This window comes from Cucumis melo, chromosome 4 (assembly GCF_025177605.1).
Source record: "Cucumis melo cultivar AY chromosome 4, USDA_Cmelo_AY_1.0, whole genome shotgun sequence".
Taxonomy (NCBI): Eukaryota; Viridiplantae; Streptophyta; class Magnoliopsida; order Cucurbitales; family Cucurbitaceae; genus Cucumis; species Cucumis melo.
In genome coordinates, this window is record NC_066860.1 from 19,293,568 (window position 1) to 19,318,189 (window position 24,622).

Genomic DNA, 24,622 nt, shown 5'->3' on the forward strand with positions numbered 1-24,622 from the left:
TAACAAATGAAAATATAATCAATCAAATCCTACTGTATCCAGATCAAATTACAAGGAAAATGGAACGTGAAAGCAAGAAATAACATTTCACTCGGAACAAGTCAAAACTCGGAAATACTCTCTGATCATAAACGTTGCTTGAAAGAAAATTCCAGTGAGATTATGAAGCATGAGGAAGTGAAAAGATAGCAGTTATACCTCAAAACCATCGGTAATATCTTCACTGTAGAGAATGTCGGTTCCAATAGAAATGTGAATCTGAATAATGAGAAGATCATAAGCATTACAATGGAAAAAGAATTCTAAAGTAGGTATATCTTGAAAAAAAATCAAAGTAGGTTTCCCAAATTTTTCTCAATGACATCTTGGAAATATTGTTTAAATTGAGTATATTAGTTCAAAATCCATTTGATACATATTTATTAAGACTTTTTAAATATAGAAAAATAGGCTAAACTATTTACCTGTTATAGCAAGATTTTCTACCTTCTTATTGCCTAGATAGATACTAATAGATCCTAATAGAAGTCTATCATTGATTAAGTGTTATTGATTGATTTGTTTGAAGGAGTGATATATATATATATATACAAGAAAAAGAACAAACTTACCTATACAAAAACATGCTTAAGATAATACTCATAGCCAGAGAACAAAGAGAACCAACTTAACTTAGTTATACAAAAACCTACCAAATTTTCCAACAATATTCTAGTTTCCATCAAGACTATTAACTGTCCAAAAAAACCAAAAAACTCAATAAAGACCGATACCGATACCTAGAAAAACATAAAAAAGAGAAAATAAAGCTAACAAAATCAACTTTGTAGATAAAAAAACAACCATAACCATAGTTTGTAATCAACTCTGCACTCCTATTCATACCATACCTGAAAAATACAACAGGCTAGATAAAGAAATCGCCCTTTGATATTTGTGTGCATTAGTTGAATTAGAATGCATGCAAGAATGAGAATGCACTAACCAATAAGACATCGGTGAAATTAATTTATGCAATTCAACTGCCACAAAATTGTTTAGTTCAAAGAAGCTTCAATTGAATTCTTGAACTATGCATGAAGCTTCTTTGAACTATGCCCAATCAATCAGGCCCCATAAAGTGTGTATCTGTGGAAAGAAAATTTCACGAGCTCAAGAAGAGGAGACTTCTGACTACTTCGTTTCTAACTGGTCAAGAAAAATCCTAATCACTCGATTATACATGGTGAATCCTAATACAATGTACTAAAAAAAAGTCACAACCCAGAATCCCATTATTGATTGTGCAAGAAACTGTCAAAGACCTCCCAATTCAAGTTCTAATCTAGCTCAGAATCAATTAGGATACGAATCACGCATATCTAATTCATTTATCAAATATTGTTTAAATATCCATAAGATAATTACTACTGAAATAAAAATGGTATTACTACTGAAATGCTCATCATATAAAGTGGAGAACTAGAGAATAATTACTACTGAAATGAAAATGGTAATGCATTAGCCATGTGAAAAGAGCAAATACAACCTGACGAAGTTCACGTCATCATTTGGTGAACTACATTTAGACCAATCTTCAACGTGAAGCTCCAGAGCTTTTATAAGAAAAAATTTTGGAACCAAATATGATTATGCAATTAGACTTGAATTCATGATGAGAATCTGACAGAATTTGACATGAGAATTTTTTTTAATGGGCAGTTACAATGTGTAATAGCATGAGCATCAACAAGTCGATTCAAATTCGATGCTTGAACGTCCAGACATGCATTTTTCTGAAACCATGAAGTATCTATATTGTATGTCTCAAAGTACCAACAGTGGTGGGGGTGTAAAAAAAACCATGAAGTATATTAAATAGTAGGCTAAGAGCAAAACTAAGTACATTAGCAAGATATTTAATGTTCACAAAATCTGAACTAAAAGTAAAAATAAAATTTTGCCAACATACAAAGGCAATCATAAACAATGGAGTACTGAAATGATGAAAAGAGTAATTGCCCAAACCGTCGGGTCGCAACCCTCCCCCACAACATAAACATCGACTTGCCACCATTAAAATCACTTGGCCTGTCTAAGAAGAATTGGCTTTTAGGAATAAGACATACATTATGAGCCCTAACACTTTCTTCTTCACATCTAAATAACATTAGGATTAGAATCAAGAAACCCTAATATTATAATATTCCATTTCTCTCGTGATTAGAAACTTAACATACAAAGGTGTTTATGGATGGTTCAAATTAGAAACACAAAAAAAAGAACACAAAAATGGGATTCCTAAGTCTTAAAAACTACTTCAGGCCACAGGGTGCAGAAACAAAAAAATCTCATTTGTTTGCTAAAAATTCCCTCTACAAATTTCTTCTATTTAATCACAAACCGGTGACCTAAAGCATTTCTATACAAAAACCACCTACATATAACTTAACCCAAAAATTAACAAGTCATTTCAACATAACCCGTATGAGCTCAATGTTTTTAGAAATACTAATATACTTTTAACAAATGTAAGGAACCTTTTGCTAGCTTCATACCAAACTACCATCTCAACAATTTTAAGAACTTTCTAGAAGTATGAATTTGAGAAAGAAATGATAAAAATATAATTAATAGAAAAATTGTAGGCTAAATATGATTATTAAACAAGGGCATACTCTTTGAATCCTAACCATCACCACTAGACAACATAACTTTATAGCAATCTGCAAGAGTGCATTCTGCTAGGCATTCAAGTACAAGATAGTTTAGGTTTTTGACCCTCTGAAGCAATTATTTAAGAGCCGCAATTGGCCTATCGCCTCCAAAACTAGCACCACAGGCAATGCACACCTTGTCTCTCTGTTTTTTAGGATTTACTCTCTGTAAACAGACACCACCGCCTTAATTTTAACAATTATTTCATCAACTTGTTAACAAGAAAAATTAATAAGAAATTAAGAATAGAGTCCGAACCAGTTTAATTGTGCAGTCATGCATGCCAGCTTGACTACGCGTCTCCATTAGAACCTGGTAACACAAGAGCAACTGATTCTTAAATTCTTTTCAAGTGAAAACTTACACGATAAGTTTTTTTCAAGGAAAAGAAAAAAAAAACAATTACATACCTCCTACAAATTAGTCTTTACTATTAAACATGTCTCATCATGTTTCAACCACACATTCTTGTCACATTACAAGATCACGTCACATCTCTGAGTAGCGGTCTACTACAATTCTATAGCTACCCCAAACTCTATTAATACATGTTTAAAAAGCACTCAACTTGTTTAAGTTCATGACGCTATCCATTAATCACCTGATATATATTATCATATTTTGGATCTGATCGATCAAAAACTGTAAATTCATGAACCTCATTGTCGACCTCAATGGAACTAGCACCTGACGGTTTTTTAGTTCCAATACTCCGCATTCTCAACCTCGTGTTCGCAACGCAGTTCCAGTCCCCTGCCATAGCATATATGTTATGCTAAGGATTCATCAGCACCTTCAATTTCGAACTCACAAACAAAACGCTCCATTTGACCGTTCTTCTAGTTCATCTAAAGTCGACGGACTAAGAAATAGTACGAAATCAAGAGAATCGCCAATGCTTTATCTTCACAATCCTTGAGATCATCGTCATTGTACCGTCCTCGAAGAAGTAAACAATTTCGAAGATGAAGGCCACAACCAGATGGATGTTGGACAGGAAGATCGTCTTCTCAGGCATTGGATTGGTTAAAGAGAGGTGTTTCAGAGGCTTGTCTTCAAGTACATCTTCATCGGATAGGGAGAAAAGGAGACATGACCATGGCTAGATTTCTTGATTCAACGGCATCGCGACCTAACATTCGACGGACGGCAGTGGCTACATTGGTGGGTTCGACGGCGTTGGCTTATTGTGGCAGTTCGACGACGGTGGCTGGAGCACTGTTTTGACGCCGATGGGTGGAGGAAAATTGGACGAAAGGGTTTTTTAGCGTTACGCGGCTAGTGGGTTCAACGATTTTGAAGTTATCCTAATATTCTTGAATAATCAAGCACAAGTATTTTTATCAACTAGTGTTCTTAACTGAAATGTTTTTTCTTTCTACATTTTTGTCGCATAAGCAATCTACTTGCATGATTTTGAACCTTCTTTTTTTCTTTCTATATTCTTATAATGCATAGATCATCCTCCATGTATGGCATACTTAGAAATAGCTCTCTTAAACTCATTTAAGGAGTCAAACAACATGCCAATTTCAAAGTGAATTTCAGAAGGATCCATCCATCACATTTTTAAACGACAGAAACTTGGTAGTATCATCCTCTAAATCAAAGTCAGAAAAATCAATTGAATCTAAGTTAAATTCGCAGTCAGAAAAATGAATATTATTCATGTTATCCTTTTCAACTTCAATTGTGTTTTCAACTTCGTTACTCATTTATTCCAAAACCTTATCATTTAAGCCATCTTCACTATCAGCACTGAAAAATGAATATCATCCACATTATCCTCCAAGTTTGATACTTGGTACCAAAGAGCTTCATCATCTTCATGTATATGCCTTACATTAACATCTTCATTCCCTGCATGTTTGATTTATTTTAAATATAATACTATTATTAATTTGGCCCATATGCATTATATGCTATATTATCTTTTTCGGTCTATTATTTTATTAGACCCATTAGGTAAAAAGATAATATCCTAATTAAACATCATGATAGGTGGTGTCCTATAAATAGAACCTTGGGGACCGTTTGGGGGAATGGTTGAGTAATAAAGAGTTGGTGTTATGATAAAACTAGTATTATGATAAACTTAATGTTATGATAGTATATGTTTAGGGGAAGGGTTATGTAGGTAGTGTTATGAAACTTTTTTTTTTAAATTCATATTCTAAATCCAACATGGCCTGAAGAACAAGAAGAAGAAGAAGAAGAATAAGGGGATATTAGTAATTTTAAAACAATGGAATTAGGGGAGCTGGCGATGACGTCGACAACCTAGGTTGCCACGCTGGGTTGAGGAAGGGTTAAGGGGGCACTACAAGAAATTTAGCCTTTAATGTCGGTTTAAAACCGACATCTTTAATGGTGTTATTGAAAACCTTTAATGTCGGTTTAGAACCGACATTAAAGATGTCTTTAATGTCGTTTTTAAACCGACATTAAAGATACCTTTAATGTTGTTTCTAAACCAACGGTTTAAAAACAACATCTTTGCCTTCCTCTAGACCCATTTTTTTAAATTTATTTTTATTAAGTTATTTTATTATTGTCCATTTTTTATAATCTGACATTGAGTCCATGTAAATAAATATTTTTTCTCACTCCAACAAATTGATAAAATTAATATTATTTTAGAAACTATAATATTTGTCTTTTACATTTATATACACAAAATGAAAATTTAATATTGTGTTTATATATACATTCTATAACACTACATGAAACAAGATCCTATGACAAGACTTTTTAAAAAATTCTAAACGTCTTCTTAATCTTCAACCTTCAACAATAATCTGGCTATCTACAATACAATCGCTTCGCTTTCAACCCGATATGTCTTCAATGATTCCACAGGAAATATCAAAATAAACCACTTAATTTGACTACTGAAACATTCAAAAATTTCTTTACACTTCGTATCGAGTGATAGGTTACAATGACACATTTAAAGTGTCAATGTAAGGGTATGAATGACAATATATTCGTGTCAAGGTATAGATAACGATTACACATATAAAGCGTCAATATAAGGTTATTAATGACAATAAATTCGTGTCGAGTAATAGATAATAGTGAAACATTTAAAGTGTCAATCTAAGAGTATTAATGACAATATATTAGTGTTAAGATATAGATAACGATGACACATGATTTGCGTCAATATAAGGGTATTGATGACAACATATTGGTGTTGAGTTATAGATAATGGTAACATATTTATTGCGTCAAGGTAAAGGTATTAATGACACAATTTTGGTGTCATCTAAGCATATTTAATGACACATTTTCCAAAGTGTCGTTAAATAGCCTTTCTTGACAGTCGCTTCAATGACGCAAAAATTATGTCGTTGAAACTTTTTATGACGCAAAACTTGCGTCATTAAAACCCAAATTTGTAGTAGTGACAATCAAGAAAAAGACAATATTGCTCGAGACAAGTTTGAGGAAAATAGATCCTGCTCAAGTTGTCAACAAATAGACAATATTCTCTAGACAATTTTAGATCCTCATTGAATCTCAAAGCCCTACCTTTCAAAACGTAAAGAATTGAACCATATACTCGTGTACAAATTTCTGAGCAAACAATAGTATAAACATGATTGAATACTATACAGCGAGTGAATGAGATTACAAATTGAAAGAAAAAAAAATGAAAGTACAAACTATAAGGAATATAAATTTTTTTATAGTGAGATTGTTTTAGACTATCTTCATTGATTACATGTGAATATAAATTTTCGTGATTTAACTGGAATCCCCATCCAAAGTCCATGAGTAAGATTGATATCATATAACTTTGTCTAGCAAGCTTAAGCATAAAGATTAGAAGTTATACTTTTGAATGGATGCTTACTAACTTCAAACCAAAGATCGAAATATAAAATATAACTTTACTGCTTTTGTCAAGTCTGATATGGATGTTTTTCCCACTGTTTCAATGCATACGCACTACCAGCCGAAGTGAGCAAACCAATCACTACTATAAATTTGGGTTTCAACGACACTAGTAATCAAATTATTGTGTCGTTAAAAGTAAAAAAAGGTGGGGTGGAAGAAAAATGTGTCGTTAAAACTAACAAATGCAGACTTTTTGCGTTGTTATTTAATGTTTCTTGACAAAAATTTTGAGTCGCTAATTAACGACAAAATTTATGTGTCATTAAAAAGTTATTCAAATAAAAAAATAATTTTATTAATTCTTGACACAAATTTCCTTGACAAAAATTTTGCGTCACTAATTAATGGCATAATTAAAGTGTCATTAAAAAGTTATTCAAATAAAAAAAAAAAGAAAATTATTTCTTGACACAAATTAAAAGTGTAAAAGAAAATCCCTAACTTGACCATTCGCGCCGCCTCCCTGCCTTCGACGCCGTCTCTCTCAATCCAATCTCCGTCGTCGTCTCCCTCCGTCCTCCACCACTCGCATACCTTAGTCGTCGTTTCCATCCGCCACCCACCACTCAAAGCCGTCCAACCTCAGTCGTTCTCTCCCTCCACCATCCACCATCATTGTCATTTTCTCTCTCCACCAACCGATCGACCTCGGCTGTTTTCTCCTTCCACCATCGTCGTCGTTTTCTCCCTCCACCACCCGATCGATCGTTGCTGTTTTCTCCCTCCACCATCCACTGCTCGCATCTGATTTCCAGCCGCCGACGTCGTCTCTCTCAATCCAATCTCTGCCAGTGTTTAGGTAATTCCGTCGTCAATGTAACATTCTGTGTTTTTGTTTTTGTTCAATTTATGGTGTTTTGGGATATGGGTATTGTTCTTTGACCTCTCTTTTTGGTCTTATGATACCATACCATTTTTTGGGAATTCTAACATGAATTTGGTTCTCTATTTTCCTAATCTATTGGGTTTCTTCTTCCCCTTTTTTGGAATATTGGGAATTTGGTTGGTTGTTATTCAGCTGTTTTTTGGCCTCTTGTTCAAGAAAATTCTATTGGGTGTAAACTGAAGTTGGTGACTGATCTTGGTTTTTTCTATTTCTTGTTTTGATTGTTTTTCTCCTGTTTATGGAGCTTTTTTTAATCCCTTCAATCATGGAGCTATTTTGTTATATAACTACAAAGGAGTGACCTTATTGTCTATGGAACAATGAAGAATCACTTGGAACCTATACAATATAGAATTATAGACAGAAAATTTTCAGTTTATAATTGAAAAGTGATTGATACTTTTGACATACAAACTCTTCAAGTGAGGGGAAAAAGAACTTAATGGAACGCAATAAGAGAACCATAAAAAAAGTTGTCTAGTGGAATTGAGAGCTAAGACATTTTTCTGGTGGCCTTTTTCTGTCGTTGAACTTGTTGGGCTCTTTTTTTCTTTTTTAACTTAAGACTGATAGTGTTTGTTTATTTTGGTTGTAACTTTGGGGTTCTTCTCGTTCGAGTTGTTTTTGAAATCTTGTAGATTTGTGTGTATTTACTGCACATTGAGCTGTTAAGGCTTCCTTGGAATGCAGAGTGTTTGGTTGCATTAGATCATCACTCATCTTTAGTGGATCAATTGTGGTTGTCATCTCTTATTTTGGCTTCATCCTTTGGGTCTGTTATTTTGTTTTCTATGATCCAAGTTCGAAGATTATCTTCTCTTCTATATGTAGAATAAGACTATTGAAAATTTTCTAAACTTTGGTGCTTTGGTGTCAACTTTTCATAGTATTCTAAAATGCGTGTTTTATTTTTCCTTTCATTTTTAAAAGTAAGATGGCAATATGTGAAGGAAGGTTTAAAATATCAAGTTTTATGGTAGCCATTAGGTTAGCTCCATTTTGAAACTCGTTTTTGACACTTGCAAGTCTTTGTGTTTTAGGAATAGTTGTTGAAGCGCATCACATTTGCAACACCGTCAAATTCAAGTTCTGGTTACCTCCGTGAAGTTGTCTTCCGCTGTTGATTGCTTCTCCTTGCTCCTTCTTTCATCCGCTTCGTTCTCCGTTCATTCCGGTTCGCTCCCTTCACTCTCTTTTCTTCCATTCACATTTTTTGGCTGAAATTTGAGTTCTTTGATTGCTATTTTGATTCCTATGTTATTTTTTACTGTCCACTGCTGCCATTCCTTGCAAATTTAACATCCAGTTTAGATTATAAATGCACACTATCGACAAGCATGATTTAGCAAGTAACAAAGCACAAAATGAGAATAGTGTTAAAACTAAGAACTTTAACTTCTAAATCTATGAACATTGATAATAGAATTATGTCCTTGAAATATAAAGACTTGGAACTTCTGGCGCTTGAGAATTGCAATACAAATATATGATGGCAATACACTAACCATTTCTAATGATCCAATCTGAAGTTTTTTGAAGATTGGGTACTTTTTTCAAACACTTCAGCTACCTAACTCATACACCATACCAAAGACACAACGGCTAAAGTAAACATCACATTCATCACATTTTCCTATAACTACTTGGACCCTTCAACCTTCCATGACAAAGTATACGATGAAATAGTTACTACTAAGAGAGAACAACCTAAGAAAAATAAAGATTACCGATACTTCAAAATCATCCTAGGCATGTTACATGGATAATGCTCAAATTATAAACTTAAATTAGGTTAGTTGACATGTAAGAGAACCAAGCCATAATTCCAACATATAAAACAAGTCTTGGTTTCCAGCAGATCTTTTTTTTTATCTCTCATCTCCTTTCTTTAACTCCATCACTTACCAAACAATGACGAGACAAATGCTTCATTTAAAATATATTGGTCTAAGAAGTAATTGCAAAACACACTTTTAATGGAAAAAGGAGACTGCTTTTAGCTTTTAGCACTTTTAATTTTTTCTGGTCACTCCTCTCGTTTTGTTGTTGTTTTACACTGTTTCTTGTTGTTTTGGTGGCTAATTAGCCAGTCACGCATCAACTTAGTAGCTATTTGTTCTATGTGAATGGTCAGTAAGCTCACCTAAAGCAACGTTGTTTAAGCCGATGCGTGACTGGCTAATTAGCTACTAAGAGAGAACAACCTAAGAAAAATAAAGATTACTGATACTTCAAAATCATCCTAGGCATGTTACATGGATAATGCTCAGATGTTTATCATATACGTTTACTTTTAAATATTGAAAACTGACTTTCTTCTTTATCCTAGCACTTGCAAATGATAGAGATAAGAGAGAAGAATGTTGCCACCTTGAGTAGTAATAGTTAGCCTGAGTAATTGATAATTAAGATCTCGTTTTTTCCTCTTTTTCATTTGGGTTTTTCTGCTCTTTGAGAACTATGTCTTGCGTAAGTTAAAGGTGTTCAAGTAGGTTTTATTTGGATGCCAATGTTATTCTCTTTCTATATGCCATTGATGTCCTCTTTCGGCTCATATCTCTAATTATGCATGCTATTGTAATATGAAGATACATATTTTAAAAAGATCTTCAACTCCCAGAATTAGATTTAAGAGAAGTTGGCCCGAATGACTCAAATACTTTTGCTTGATTTATTTAATTTTCTTGTGACTGGAATTAGGTTACACAAACATGAAAGTTGATGAAAGTAGATGTGATTATTGGATACTTCGGTTGGAATCCAAATACCATATTAAATCAAAGAGTAACATAAGGCATATATTGGATGGAATGAGACATAATCTACCCCTAATTCTTGCTCTTCCTTAAAGACGTCTTTAATAATACCTATATATTCCTAAACCATTGTGATTTGACCTAGTGGTGATATCTCAACTAAAAGGTCATGGGTAGTCATCTACGAAATTTATTTCCTACGAGTTTATTTGATTTTAGTTGTAGGATCAGACGAGAAAACGCCAACTTTGTAGGATGAGTTAGATCTCTAAACATTTTAATTTCATCAAGTGTTCCTTTTAGTTTAATTTACAGTTTGGTTTTAACATTACTATTTAGCATGTTGGTATCTCAGTATCCTTTCCGATGGTTTCATCTAAGTTATTGATGATCTAATATGTTTCTTGGCAGCCCGAACACCTTCTGGATGATGCTAAGTTTCCAACAAACAAACTTGCAGCATAGAGAGCTGAAAAAGAATCCCTTTTATTTAGATCACTTTTAAGTTGCAAAGCATCCTTAGCATTTGGTTCCGACTACCCGGTAAGCTTCTAACGTTTTTATAACTTAAATACTGCACAGGTCTAATCCCGTATATTGCTACCATTCCTTTACAAAACTCTTGTTTGGTTATTGGTACCTAAATATTAGTTTCCTGATCTGTTGTTCTTTTTCTTTTTCAACTATTGCTTTTATGGTTGGTTTTCCTTTACCAATGCATTCATGTTGTAAGTTATGTTGTTAACATTGTATATGTTTGGGAGCTTATATATTTTTTCTTCTTCGTGTTTTGATTCTTGTTTTCTTGCTTAATTGAGAGGTCCCTTTGATGTCCTTGAGATTGACTTCGAGTATGTTTAAGTTGTTTCAAGACTTTTGAAATTCTGCACTTGCTATGTTGGAAATTCCATCTTATTGAAGTGTTGAGTGCTTTATTTTTTTTTTCTTTTTTTCATAACTTTATGGCCATTTTTCCGTCACCATGATTAGAAAATTTATATTGGGATATTGGGGCCTTAACTGCAGAACTATTTGGAACGTCTGACTCATTCGGTATACCATTAGCTTTGACAGATGGAAAAGGTTCTACTTCAAAATCTAAGTCACTATCATAATCCTGTAAATCAAAGTCACAATGAATGACCTATTGGCTATGGCTGAAAACTTTGACAGCACAAAAACATTCTCATATAATGGTCTATTTATTTTTGGATATGAAGGCATTTTTTAACTTTAAAACTCCATACTATAATAGAGTTAAATTTATATAATATATGAATGGAATTAAGTACAATTGCTTCAAATTAAAACCTTGTAATTATCATTTCCTTTCGTGATACCTAATCCCAAAATGAATATTATTAATTCAAATTATCCAAATGGCTATAAAAAGTCAAATCCCATAACAATAACAATGATTATATAACACTCTAACTCAGAGAGGAGTCCAAGTTCAAATTAAAGAATTGAGGAAGGAAATTATGAGGATACGACGTCTTGAAACCCGAAATACAAGAAAAATTAAAAAGTGAATGAATCTCCTTGACATGCGGCTTCATTTCCTACTATAATATCATGTGCCCTTTTCTAGTAGTTTAATAATGTTGCATGACCATACCCTAAAATATTACAAATTGGACAGCTTTCAAATTATATGGGAATTCTCTGTAGTCCTTATATGTATATGATTAAATATTTATTTGACTTTACTGGCTCGTCATATTAATATTATTGTTGTTATTTGCATTCACCCTTTTGTTACACAAAAGTTCCATTCATTAATGCCTCATGTGTTGGCAACCTATTAGCCCGAAGGATCCAACCAGGTTTATACTAATTCGTATTTGTATCATTTTCATTTAAACTTAGAAGCAGATGAAGGTTGTTAATATGAAGGTGGTTCTGCAGCCAGAAGTGGCTTGAAGCTGAGAGAAGTTTTAGACTTAATCCAGCTAGAAACTCAACAAGAACCAGAGAGAAGTTTTAGACTTAATTGTATGGTTGTATGCTATATAATGCTATTGAATGATATGAAAATAGTTTGGAAGTTAGTTGAAGAAACCACTCAATTAAGTGGTGTTTTTTGTAGTTATGAATGCTTAATAAAAATGATTTTTGATTTTGATTTTTTAAATATGGTTGCTGTCTAGTTTTATCATCTGCATTGCATTGCACTTCAACTAGTGTGAATTGAATGAATTAGCCATTAGGTTAGCTCCATTTAGAATCTCGTTTTTGACACTTGCAGGTCCTTGTGTTTTAGGAATAGTTGTTGAAGCGCAGCACATTTGCAACACCGTCAAAATCAATTTCTGGTTACCTCCGTGAAGTTGTCTTTTGCTGTTGATTGCTTCTCCTTGCTTCCTCCTTCGTCTGCTTTATTTTCCGTTCATTCCGGTTCGCTCCCTTCACTCGCTTTTCTTCCATTCACATTTTTTGGTTGAAATTTGAGTTCTTTGATTGCTATTTTGAATCCTATGTTATTTTTTACTGTCTACTGTTGCCATTCTTTGCAAATTTATCATCAAGTTTAGTTTATCAATGCACACTAACGACAAGCATAATTTAGCAAGTAACAAAGCACAAAATGAGAATAGTGTTAAAACTAAGAACTTTAACTTCTAAGTCTACGAACATTGGTAATAGAATTATGTCCTTAAAATAGAAAGACTTGAAACTTCTGGCGCTTGAGAATTGCAATACAAATATATGATGGCAATACACTAACCATTTCTAATGATCCAATCTGAAGCTTTTTGAAGATTGGGTACTTTTTTCAAACACTTCAGCTACCTAACTCATACACCATACCAAAGACACAACGGCTAAAGAAAACATCACATTCATCACATTTTCCTATAACTACTTGGACCCTTTAACCTTCCATGACAAAGTATACGATGAAATAGTTACTACTAAGAGAGAACAACCTAAGAAAAATAAAGATTACCGATACTTCAAAGTCATCCTAGGCATGTTACATGGATAATGCTCAAATTATAAACTTAAATTAGGTTAGTTGACATGTAAGAGAACCAAGTCATAATTCCAACATATAAAACAACAGGACAATCATTGAAGTAGTAAGTATTTCATTTTACCTTTTCTCTCTACTTATGTTATTTACAATTGTTGCATATTAAATTATTTTTAAATGATGAATAGATGGAAGGATCAACCTCAACATACTCACAGGACGATTTAGATGTCGTAAGAACGGAGTGGGCTGAATTCGTAAACAAATATATTTTCTGTTCCCAATCTCAAAGGTAAAATTTGTAAACTAGACAACTTTATATGCTTTTTTGTGTGGATTTTATTACAACACGTGTTGTTGCGTCGACTATCCTGCATTGAAATGCTCTTTTGTTGATTTTTAGACATATGTTTTAGGAATCATGTTGACATGTACTTTGGATCTCTGTTCATAGTTGTGTTGACTATCCTGCAGTTATGGTAGTCATTGATAAGCTAGCTATTTTGTTCAATCTGCTTACACATGTTTTAGGAACCGTGTTGACATTGTTTTGTTTTGTTAATTTCTCGTTCACTTCGTTTACTTGTAAAGTTTTATTCGTAGCATAGGTGTTTGTGGAATGGAGGAGGTAAGTCTATGTTTAGGTTTATTAATGACCTTGGAAGTGGGGAGCGGGACGGTGGGAGTGCTAAGTTCATGTTTAAGCTCAATTTTGACTTTAGAAGGGGTGAGGGAGTGGGAAATTGGGGGGGGGGGGGGAATACCTTTATGTTTAATAATGACCTTGGAAGGAGGGAGTGAGTTGCTAAGGTTAGAAATGACTTGGGGGGGGTTGGGACTAGGGGTACGTTTATGCTTAAGTTGTTCTTTGATGCAAACTAAAACATTGTTAGGTCTGTAAAGAATGAATCAAAACAAATTATTGCATTACTTATATATTATGCTTATGCTTATGAAGTTGGTGTTTTTATTTCTCTTTTGCTTCCCTTATGAATCTTTTACTAAGAAACTTGGTTGTATGACTTGGGTGGGAGGGGAGTGATACATTTATTTTTGATAATGACCTTGGAAGGAGTGAGTGAGATGCTAAGTTAATGTTTAAGTTTATAAATGACTTTGAAGGGGGGCTAAGGATACGTGTATGCTTAAGTTTTAAATTTAAATCAGAATATTGTTAGGTCTGTAAAGATTGAATTGAAACATATTTATTTGCAACCATGTTTATGCTTATGTTTATGCTTATGTAGTCGGTGTTTTTCTTTTATCTTTGTATTCTTTATGGGTCTTTTATAAATAACCTTGGTTGTATGAACTTTGGACGTTTATGTTAAAAAGTTCCTATTTGGAATGTACTTAATGTGGTGTCATTATGCATTTTCCGTAATGAAAGTTGAATAAGGTTCATTTTCTTCAATTTTGTAGGTAATTGAAGAATAGATGGATCATGGTATCGATCAAGTTCATTCCTACATTAGTTTGATTAGATTAGGTCGTACATATATTACAGTTAATTTATCTTTTGGATTATTGGAAAACCTTTACCGACAATGTAATTTACATTTTTTATTATCAATATAAATATCTTTCCAAACAAATGTGCATAATGTTAAAATTTAGTAATTAATTTTTTTGAAAGAAGAAATATATGACAGGAAATACGTGCTGAGAAAATGAATAATGACACCAAACATGTGTCGACATATAAGCCTTTAGTAAACAACAACAGTGTCCTCAAAGCACATTTCTTAGCAAGAACTATGTGTAACGAAACATTTACAATGACAATATATTAGTGTCGTTATAAGGGTATTAATGATAATATATTCGGGTCGAGGTATAGATAACGGTGACACATTTGAAGTGTCAATATAAGGGTATTAATGACAATATATTCATGTCGAGGTATAGATAACGATGACACATTTAAAGCGTCAATATAAGAGTATTAATGACAATATATTCGTGTCGAGATATAGATAACGGTGACACCTGATTTACGTCAATGTAAGTGTATTAATGACAATATATTTGTGTCAATGTATAGCTAACGGTGACACAATTAAAGCGTCAATGTAAGAGTATTAATGACAGTATATTAGTGTCGAGATATAGATAACGATGACACCTGATTTATGTCAATGTAAGTGTATTAATGACAATATAGTTGTGTCAATGTATAGATAATGGTGACACAATTAGACACAATTACAGCGTCAATGTAAGAGTATTAATGACAGTATATTAGTGTCGAGGTATAGATAACGGCGACACCTGATTTGCGTCAATGTAAGTGTATTAATGACAATATATTTCTGTCAAGGTATAGATAACGGTGACACATCATTTGCGTCAATGTAAGAGTATTAATGACACTATATTGGTGTCATTTTATAGATGGCAGTGACATATTTATTGCGTCAAGGTAAAGGTATTAACGACACAATTTTAGTGTCATCAAATCATATTTAACGACACATTTTCCAAAGTGTCGTTAAAGAGCTTTTCTTGACAGTGGCTTCAATGACGCGAAAAGTGTGTCGTTGAAACTCTTTATGACACATTTTGCGTCGTTGAAACCCAAATTTGTAGTAGTGAATGACAGCAAATGCTATTATCACTGAATTTTTGATGCGCCAGTAATAGCCTCCCAACGGTAATAAGACACAAATAAACATCACCAGAGCTACAACATCTGATATGACAAACACTGTAAATGCTTTATTATGTCGGAAAATGGGAATGAAGGAGTTTTTATAAAATCAAATAATTCCTTTAGTGAAAGATTCTGGACAAGAACATTGCCTATGCGTTCAACAACTTGATAGGCTAATGTCTCCATTAGAGCCTTTCTGTAAATTATGTTGAAGCATACACCAAATTAAATTTAAAAAACACAAACATGTAAATCATATAATGTTACAAAAAATACACATTATATTCAAACAAAAAGACACAGTTGATATGCATTACTAGAGTTCACATGTCTTTTCCAAAAGCTAAGCTCATTGCTGCTACCAATTACAGATGGCTTTCTAGATAGTACATGCAACACTAAGTCACTGTCAAAATATAAATTTGATTTTGGGTTAGAATTATTTGGGCCTAATCGAAGCAAACGCCAGATTTCTTAATTATTAGAGTATTTTTAGAGAAATTACTCGAAGGATATGTAGAAATTATATCTAGAGCATATTAAAAAAGTGTAATTGTAAAGACTGGTCTAGATAGAAATGGGTAGACTTTAGATCATGAATGTGTTGGAAAAATTCTAACCATAAATTTAATGGGGCTAACTTATATAAATAGAAAGTAGAGCTCTTTAATTTCTAGAATAAAATCTCTCTTCCAAATTACCTCCAATCTTGACAACCTTTACAGCCTTGTTCCAGACACAGCCGTGCCATTGCTAATTCAGGTTTCTTCATAAGAATATCTAAGGCTATATCTACAATAAGAAAGAGATGGAAATATTAATTAAGAAACAATTAATTATATGGATAATGTTTAATTAAATTAAGTTGATGATATATATATATATATATATATATATATATATATATATATATATAACAAAGATATTTGGAAGGCAATACCATAGTAATCACTAGAGATGGTAACAATGAGAAGTTCAATTTGTTCATAATTGTTTAGAGCTTCAAAATTAGTGTTGGAGAAGAGGAAGGAAGCCATGTCTCTGCGTTTGTGAGCTACAACTACTAAAACGAAGAAAAGAAAAGAAAAGAAAAAAAACCAGTGTGCAATCAAAACCTGATGTATGCATAATTACGTTTCAGCAGATGCTATCATAGAGTAAAACACTACCATAGTTCTTAATTTTGCAAGTGAAGGTAAATTTAAACCTATACAGACATGAAATATGGAAAATAGCATCACCAAAACTCCAAGCTCCTACATATTATAGACAAATAAATCAACCAGTAGAACATCAAGCTCTTTATTTTTCTAAATTCTAAAAAATCTAAATACATGAGTCATATGTAACTTACCTGATAATCAAAAGCAACAATTGACATCACAAGCCCTGATATTAATATTGATGACAAAACCTTGCAAACAAAGATATTGATGACAAAACCTTTCAATAAGGATATATAATAAGAGAGAACCAAGACATCTTCAAGAAGACAATGATACTAACATAAATCTTGTAATCGAATGCTCATCGAATTCAATGCAGACCCTAATGTTAATCACAAGCCATACTCTTGGATACTTCAACACATTTTTAATTCACCAACATACTTTTCATAAAACTTGTAACATTTAAAAAACAATAAACACTCTAACATTTAGGATTTATCGGGAATAATTGAAAAATAACCAATCAAGAACATTCATGTTCCTTTACCTTCAACCCAGCACCATTGGCTTTATGGTAGCCAAAATGACAGCAAATTTACATGTAAGAAAGCATTAAAGTGCAGAAATCATTAAATTAATCATTCAAGAATACATCCCTACAAATGCTAGGAGGGAAAAGTAGTACACAACATGTGCAACTAGCAGAACCCTAACCCACTATCAATATTGCCAATGTACATACAAGACTAGATGCACTTTCAATCCACATTTTCATCATAGCATAAATACTTTTTCCAACCGTTCCCAGAAACTGAAAGTTGCCAACTTGAAAATTAGACAGAGCCACCTGTTAATGATTTTTAATAGCAACGCAGTAAAGTAGTTGAGAGGTGATCTTCTTCAAGTTTATGACGATGTAAGTCAAAATGGCACTCCCTACTAACCACAATCATCACACTTTCATTGAACACCTTCTTTAGAAACAAATACCCAAAAGATATCATAGAGGAAGGCACAACTAAGGAGCACCGTTCCAACCTTGCAAACAATCAAATCTGATCAAGTGAGAGAAATATTAATTTAAAAGGAATGATAATGTCAAGTGCAAAAATACATTGTTTGCTTTAAACCTGAGACTTTGAGAACAAGTTATAAGAAACTAGCAAGCTGAATATTACAGATGAACATGAAATCGGTCTTGAACTATTTTCACCACTTTTATCAACAAATGTTGTTCTTAAATGCTCTCTACAATACATATCTGAGCACTACCACAAATTTTGGCTTTAACAATGCAAATTTTTCATCATAAATGCTTTCAACGACACAATTTTCCGTCATTGAAGCCATTGTCAAGAAAGACTATTTAACGACAATTTGTAAAACGTGTCATTAAATATGCTTAGATGACACCAAAATTGTGTCATTAATACCTTTACCTTGATGCAATAAATATCTCATCGTTATCTATAACTCGACATCAATAAATCATGTGTCATCGTTATCTATACCTTGACACTGATATATTGTCAATAATACTCTTACATTGACGCTTTAAATTTGTCACCGTTACCTATTACTCGACACGAATATAGTCATTAATAACCTTATATTGACACTTTAAATATGTCACCGTTATCTATACCTTGACAAAAATATATTGACATTAATACCCTTACATTGACACTTAAAATGTGTCACCGTAATCTGTCATTCGACACAAATATATTGTCATTAATACTATTACATTGACAATTTAAATGTCTCACTGTTATCTATCACTTGACACCAATATATTGTCATTAATACTCTTATAATGACGCTTTAAGTATGTCACATTTCAATATAACTCGACACTAATATATTGTCGTTGTAAATGTTTCATTACACAAAATTGTTGTCAAGAAATGTGCTTTAACGATATTGTTTCTGTTTAATAAAGACTTATATGTCGACACATGTTTGGTGTTGTTATTCTTCATTTTCACAACACATATTTTTCTGTCATATATTTCTTCTTTAAAAAAAATTAAATATTAAATTTCAGCATTACCCACATATGTTTGGAAAGATATTTATATTGATAATAAAAAATATAACTTACATTATCGGTAAAGATTTTACAATAATCCAAAAGATAAGTTTATTGTAATATTACATGTATGTGTGATCTAATCTAATCAAATTGACACATAAATGAGAACTTGATTGATACCATGGTCCATGGATTCTTCAACTATCTGCAAATTTGAATGAAAATGAACCTTAGCCAACATTCATTACAGAAAATGCATAAGCATAAACATTAAGTACATGCCGAACAAAAATCACCTTCTTAATAAGCAGACCAATAAACTTTTCAAAATAAGCGCCTAAAGTTCATACAACCAAGGTTTTTAATACAAAAATCCGTAAAGAATGCAAAAGATAAAAAAAAAACCAACTACATAAGCATAGACATAAGCATAGTATATAAATGTTGCAAATGTAAGTTTTGATTCAATATTTACAGACCAAGCAATGTTCTAGTTTGCATCAAGTTGAAACTTAGCATAAACTTATCCTTAGCCCCCTCCTCCAAAGTAATTACAAAACAATATGATTCCTATAACATATGTCTAAGTGGATTAAACAAAATAGTTTTTCAATGACTACCATAATTGCAGAATAGGCAATACAACAAAGTATCAAGTTCCTAAGTACATGTAGAATTGAGCACTAATTCAAATGCATGACAAAGCTTTAGGATCTGTAACAGAGCATGCATGTTATGGGTTAGCTCAAAGGACCCGTTCATTGTTTTTGCTAATTCAAAAAACTTAAGTTATTCTAAATAGAAAGATAATGATGTGGGTTGGATTGAGAACACAAAACTTAAGCTATTATCAACAATTTCACTTGGACAGAATACATGAAAAAATATTCAAATTTGACCATTGGGCATCCTTAAGAACCTCTAGCATTTGTAATCTGATGCTGTATAAAAGTAATTTAAAACAAATACCTACTTCTGTTGTAACCTCGAAACTAATCCAACAGTTGTTTCCTCTTTAAATTTTTTGATATAAAAGAGATTGAGAGGTACGAGTTTCCTTTGTAAAATCTTTAAAAAACTTGAAAAGCAAAACAAAAGGAATACCTCATTCTAAGTAGATGTAGGCATTTTTGCTTAACCACTATAAAATTCTTGTGTTCTTCTAAATCTTCATCCTCTTCTTCCCTCCATCTTAATCTTCTTCTTCTTCATCTTTGTGAAATCAATCTTCAATAATTAAGCTTCTTCTTTGAACAATCTGAGAGAGAAAAATCAAAAGATTGTTGTGAGAAATCTAAAATTTGAATGTATGAAAGCAGTAGGTTAACTCAAATTGGACTTCTAAAGACAACACTATAAAATAAAAAGTTGTTGAATAAAGAGTAAAATATTGTCCATGGATATTAGCAAAGATAATAAAGTCTGTAGTTCCATAATTTACTACTTAGTTCAAAGAACTCATTAAACCAAAAATAACCTAACAAAGCAATGTTCACAATCATCAACACAAACCTATCTCAAGAGTATGTACAAAATTATCAATAAAAGATCACTCTGAATCACGAATTCACCAAAAACATGTTCATCTAGTACAATTTTTTTCTTCCTTTCAATCTTTGCACTCCTTATCTCCTAGAAAATAAGTAAACAATTCAAGAATTCAAAATAAAATTGGCAAACTCACAGACGTCACTTACATAACAATTAATCTTACTTAAAAAAAACGACTCTCAACCTTGGAAACTACAAGGGGTTCTTGGAATGAGAAGCAAACCATTAACAAACACCGTAATAGATATTCATAGAAATCATTCAATTACTTGAGATGGAAATGTTATTTTGTGCATTTCTTTTCAATGTTTTGATGAGCGGGCTTACTGTAAGATTTTCTAATTTGATCTTCTTGGGTATAACATCAACTTCATATCAATAATCTTCTGTCTCAGGCACGATATATCTGCAAACAAATGGCACGTTTGGTTGAGTTCAACCTACAAAATAAATTATAAATATACTCATCACTTGGTTGAGTTCAACTTGGAGCATAAATTAAAAATTACTACTTGGAGTACTAAAGTATGTGGAGAGCTAAAAGATAGAAAAAGAAACAAAAGTTGATGGCCGTAAATGTTCTTGAAATGGAAGATTTTATACAAGTAATACGTTACAAAAACAAATATCTGATGAGAACTTTTGTTAACATACAAGAAATTGCTCACCCATAAAATAGAACTTTTCCAAGGAGATATGGTTTTTTATTAAAGGCATTTGCTAAGAAAAAGAAGAACATCAAAACTATCAAAAAAGTACATGTATAGTACAAACATGTGTGAGCATCGAAAGAGAAGAAAATGAAGAAATTGAGGGAAAAAGAGAGGAACAAAAGAGAAGAAAAATGGAGATACTTTTTGGATGGCTCTAATTTTAGAGAACAAGCAAAAAGATGAGAAAGAAGGGTTCTAGACAAGTTACCTTTTCGAAGCATCGAAAGGATCTGTTCAAGAAAGCGAATGTGTGATGAAGGTCATCCTTAAAGTGCCTGTGTAAGAAATCATAGCAAAATATAAAACCAAGTATCCAAATAATTTTCCATTCATTCCAAAAAGTCATTACTTGAGAAACAATCCTAAATACATCTTAAGACTAAATATTCTTTTTAATAAGAGAGGAGATTGAAATTTCTACACTACTAGAAATAAAACCTAACACTAAACATGTATGACATTAACAACTAAATTCTAGAAAATGCTTAAAGGCCCTACACATCATCAAAGTTTAAAATCTAACCATTCATTTTCTATTCTCTTTTTCTCAAAGCTTCCTTCCATAGCCATGAAATCTCCCTTGGCCTTGATTTCCTAATTCAAACAAACAAAAATCAATTAAAAATCAACCAAAGACTTCATTGAGGCATTTCGTCAAACACATTGTAAGCTACCAAAATGTTTCATCACATAGCCGACAATATATTTCACAAAACCATCAATATACCTTTAAAAGATCACAAAATAGTTAAAATGCGTTTTTGAGTTACGGTACCTTAGGGAATGGACAAAGGCGTTGTTGAGTTAGCGCCTATTGTAAAGCAATATCTTGTTGTCAACATGAAGACCAAAACAACCATTTTTTAGGAGCACAGAGGAAACATATGCAACCAATTACAATATCTAACTTTGCTATTAATTATAATAAATGAATAACAAACCAAAGAACATATAAGGTCACCCCACACGACTACACATCTGCAATCTGAAATGCACTGTCAGATACAAAAAAGAGAAATAATCTCAACCTTAAAACACATCACAAGATAGAATGGGCATATTGATACACATGTATATATATAATTATATTATAACATTTACCTTGCCATCATACTCTTTCTTAAGCAACACCTCAGGAGCAATATACACAAAATGGTAATTTTGATTCGCTGCTACCACAATTTACAAAACAATAATATAAATTAACAAACAAAAGAAGTCTACATATAGATTTCAACTATAAGAACAAAGAAGAAGATTAAAAATCCTGGTTTCTCATTATTAAAAATTAAAATCAACTGCACTAAAAAGACTGTTTTATCCGCATCTAAATGCATTAGATTTGAAATCAGTTCTAGTAGTTTTTCAATCACAATTAGAGAACAAATTTAGGCATTCATGATGATGATACAATAGTCTTAATTTACATGCTATGCTACTACCTACCACCATCAAACCCACAATAAAATCAATGTGCACTATTGTTATAACTAATATCACAACCAATTAGAAAATTCAGTTTCCATAACAATGCAAATTAACACATGCCCTAAGATTACTTGTTTACAAAACTTTCCATTGAAAAACAATCCAAAAAAAAAAAATACTTTTTTTCTAAAAGAAATCTATACATTACATAACAAGTAAGGACCTAAATAAAAGTTATTGAGAAAAAAATGAAGAAAACTTATATTTAACCATCTTGAAGATGACTTAACAAGGATGGAATTACCTTTCCAAGCTTGGAAATTTTTGTCTATATGCCTCCAATTTTCTAACGGCTTCCTCCAAACTGTTTCACTCAAACATTCAAAATCCAATAACTCATATATATCAAATGTGCATCCAAGAGCTAGAAGATCAAAATTAGAGTAAAACTTAAAAAGCAAAATGAGCGTAGAACTTGTGCAATCATCCTTTAAGTTTATTAGTCAACAAGGAAGAAATTTTCGTACCCGAGAAATCATAATCTAGAAATTACTCTATCAGTCATTTTCTCAAACAGTTTGCAGGCAGAAGAACAAACAACAAAAACTAAACATGAAGACCCACGTCAAACACGTTCGAATCCATCAAGAAAACTAAATGAAGGCGATTAATGAAAGTTAAGTAAAAAGGAAATTGGAGAGCAAAGAACGAATCAAAGAACGAAGCAACAAAGAGGAGTACTATAATAATGAATGAAGAACGTACCAGATGGAGGAGGGAGCGAGGAGAAGCACGAGACGACTGAAGATGACAAACGGAGATGACGTGTCTAGAAGAAACAAAAAGTGGGAAACAAGGGCTTGGGGAGAAGAATGGATTGGAAATGTTGATGAATCTAAGAGAGGAGGAAGAAGAAGAAGGGAAAAGGCAAGAGAGGCAAAGAGATAAAGAAGAAGAATGAAACGATGTACCTGTTCTTCCTTGGGCGAGAGAAAATAGTGTAGAAGGATTTGGGGATAAATGTTTTGTGCATAAGAAAAAATCATGCAAGAGGTTTGGTACCTTTCTCTTTTCTTTCTTTCCTTTCATTTGATTTTAAATAAATATTTATTATTTTATTATTTATATTTAATGACAGTTAAAAATTGTCATAGATTAATGACACTTAAAAACTGTCATAAATTCTTCAAATTCGAAAAATTCCGTATTTTTCTGCCAAAAACACGCATTTTGACCTTTTATGACATTTTTTTCTTTAATTCTTTCAATTTGGGATAGAATGAATTGTCATAACAGGACTCTCTTCTTGTAGTGAAAAAATAAATAAATAAATAAATAGTTAATGTTTATTTTATTTTTATACTGATAACATAATAAATCATTTTAACTTTTTTAAATATAAAAGGGGTTTCATTGTGTGCGTGGATCGATGGTGGGTTTTTTCTTCTTCTAATTATCGACATAATTTTTTTTTAATAAGAACATGTAACCTCTCAAAATTTAAGGTATTTATTATCAACCTATTTGTCTATTTTCTTAAGATTTTTAAATTTTTTGGTGTTAATTTATTGAAATTTTGGTGTTGTTAAAAAATTGATTTAAGTTGAATTTTATTGATTTAATTAAATTTGAGAATTTAAAGAAATTTTGGTTAGTTATATATATGTATATATATATCATTATTTTTTTGAAGTAAATAATAATTGTATTTTAGAAGAAAAATGGATGATGTGATAGAAAAAGTTAAATGAAGAAAGAGAATGAATAAATAAATAAATATATATATATATATATATATAGGATATTTAGGAGTTAACGAGGGGAGAGAAGTTTACTGTATTTATTTTGAAAAGG

At 32.1% G+C, this 24,622-nt stretch overlaps 2 long non-coding RNA genes across 5 annotated transcripts in view; one reads left to right on the forward strand and one right to left on the reverse strand.

The window, feature by feature from the left end:
- The window catches only part of LOC127149065 (uncharacterized), a 71,133-nt gene extending 56,372 nt beyond the window's left edge, over nucleotides 1-14,761 (forward strand). The window contains exons 2-3 of the long non-coding RNA XR_007820296.1: nucleotides 13,415-13,511; nucleotides 14,642-14,761. This is a non-coding gene — a long non-coding RNA (uncharacterized LOC127149065). The remainder of the gene's footprint in view (nucleotides 1-13,414; nucleotides 13,512-14,641) is intronic.
- Nucleotides 14,762-19,101: 4,340 nt separating this feature from the next.
- Nucleotides 19,102-23,824, reverse strand: LOC103499160 (uncharacterized). Of its 4 annotated transcripts, none has more exons than XR_007820300.1 (9): nucleotides 23,534-23,823; nucleotides 23,073-23,132; nucleotides 22,442-22,509; nucleotides 22,116-22,335; nucleotides 21,864-21,934; nucleotides 21,549-21,615; nucleotides 20,955-21,067; nucleotides 20,181-20,334; nucleotides 19,102-19,281 (listed from the first exon to the last, which is right to left on the reverse strand). It is a non-coding gene; the product is annotated as an uncharacterized LOC103499160 (long non-coding RNA). The 4 variants fall into 4 exon arrangements; XR_007820298.1 differs by having other exon boundaries at nucleotides 20,955-21,033; nucleotides 23,534-23,821; XR_007820299.1 differs by having other exon boundaries at nucleotides 22,116-22,509; nucleotides 23,534-23,824.
- Between the last annotated feature and the right edge of the window lie 798 nt (nucleotides 23,825-24,622).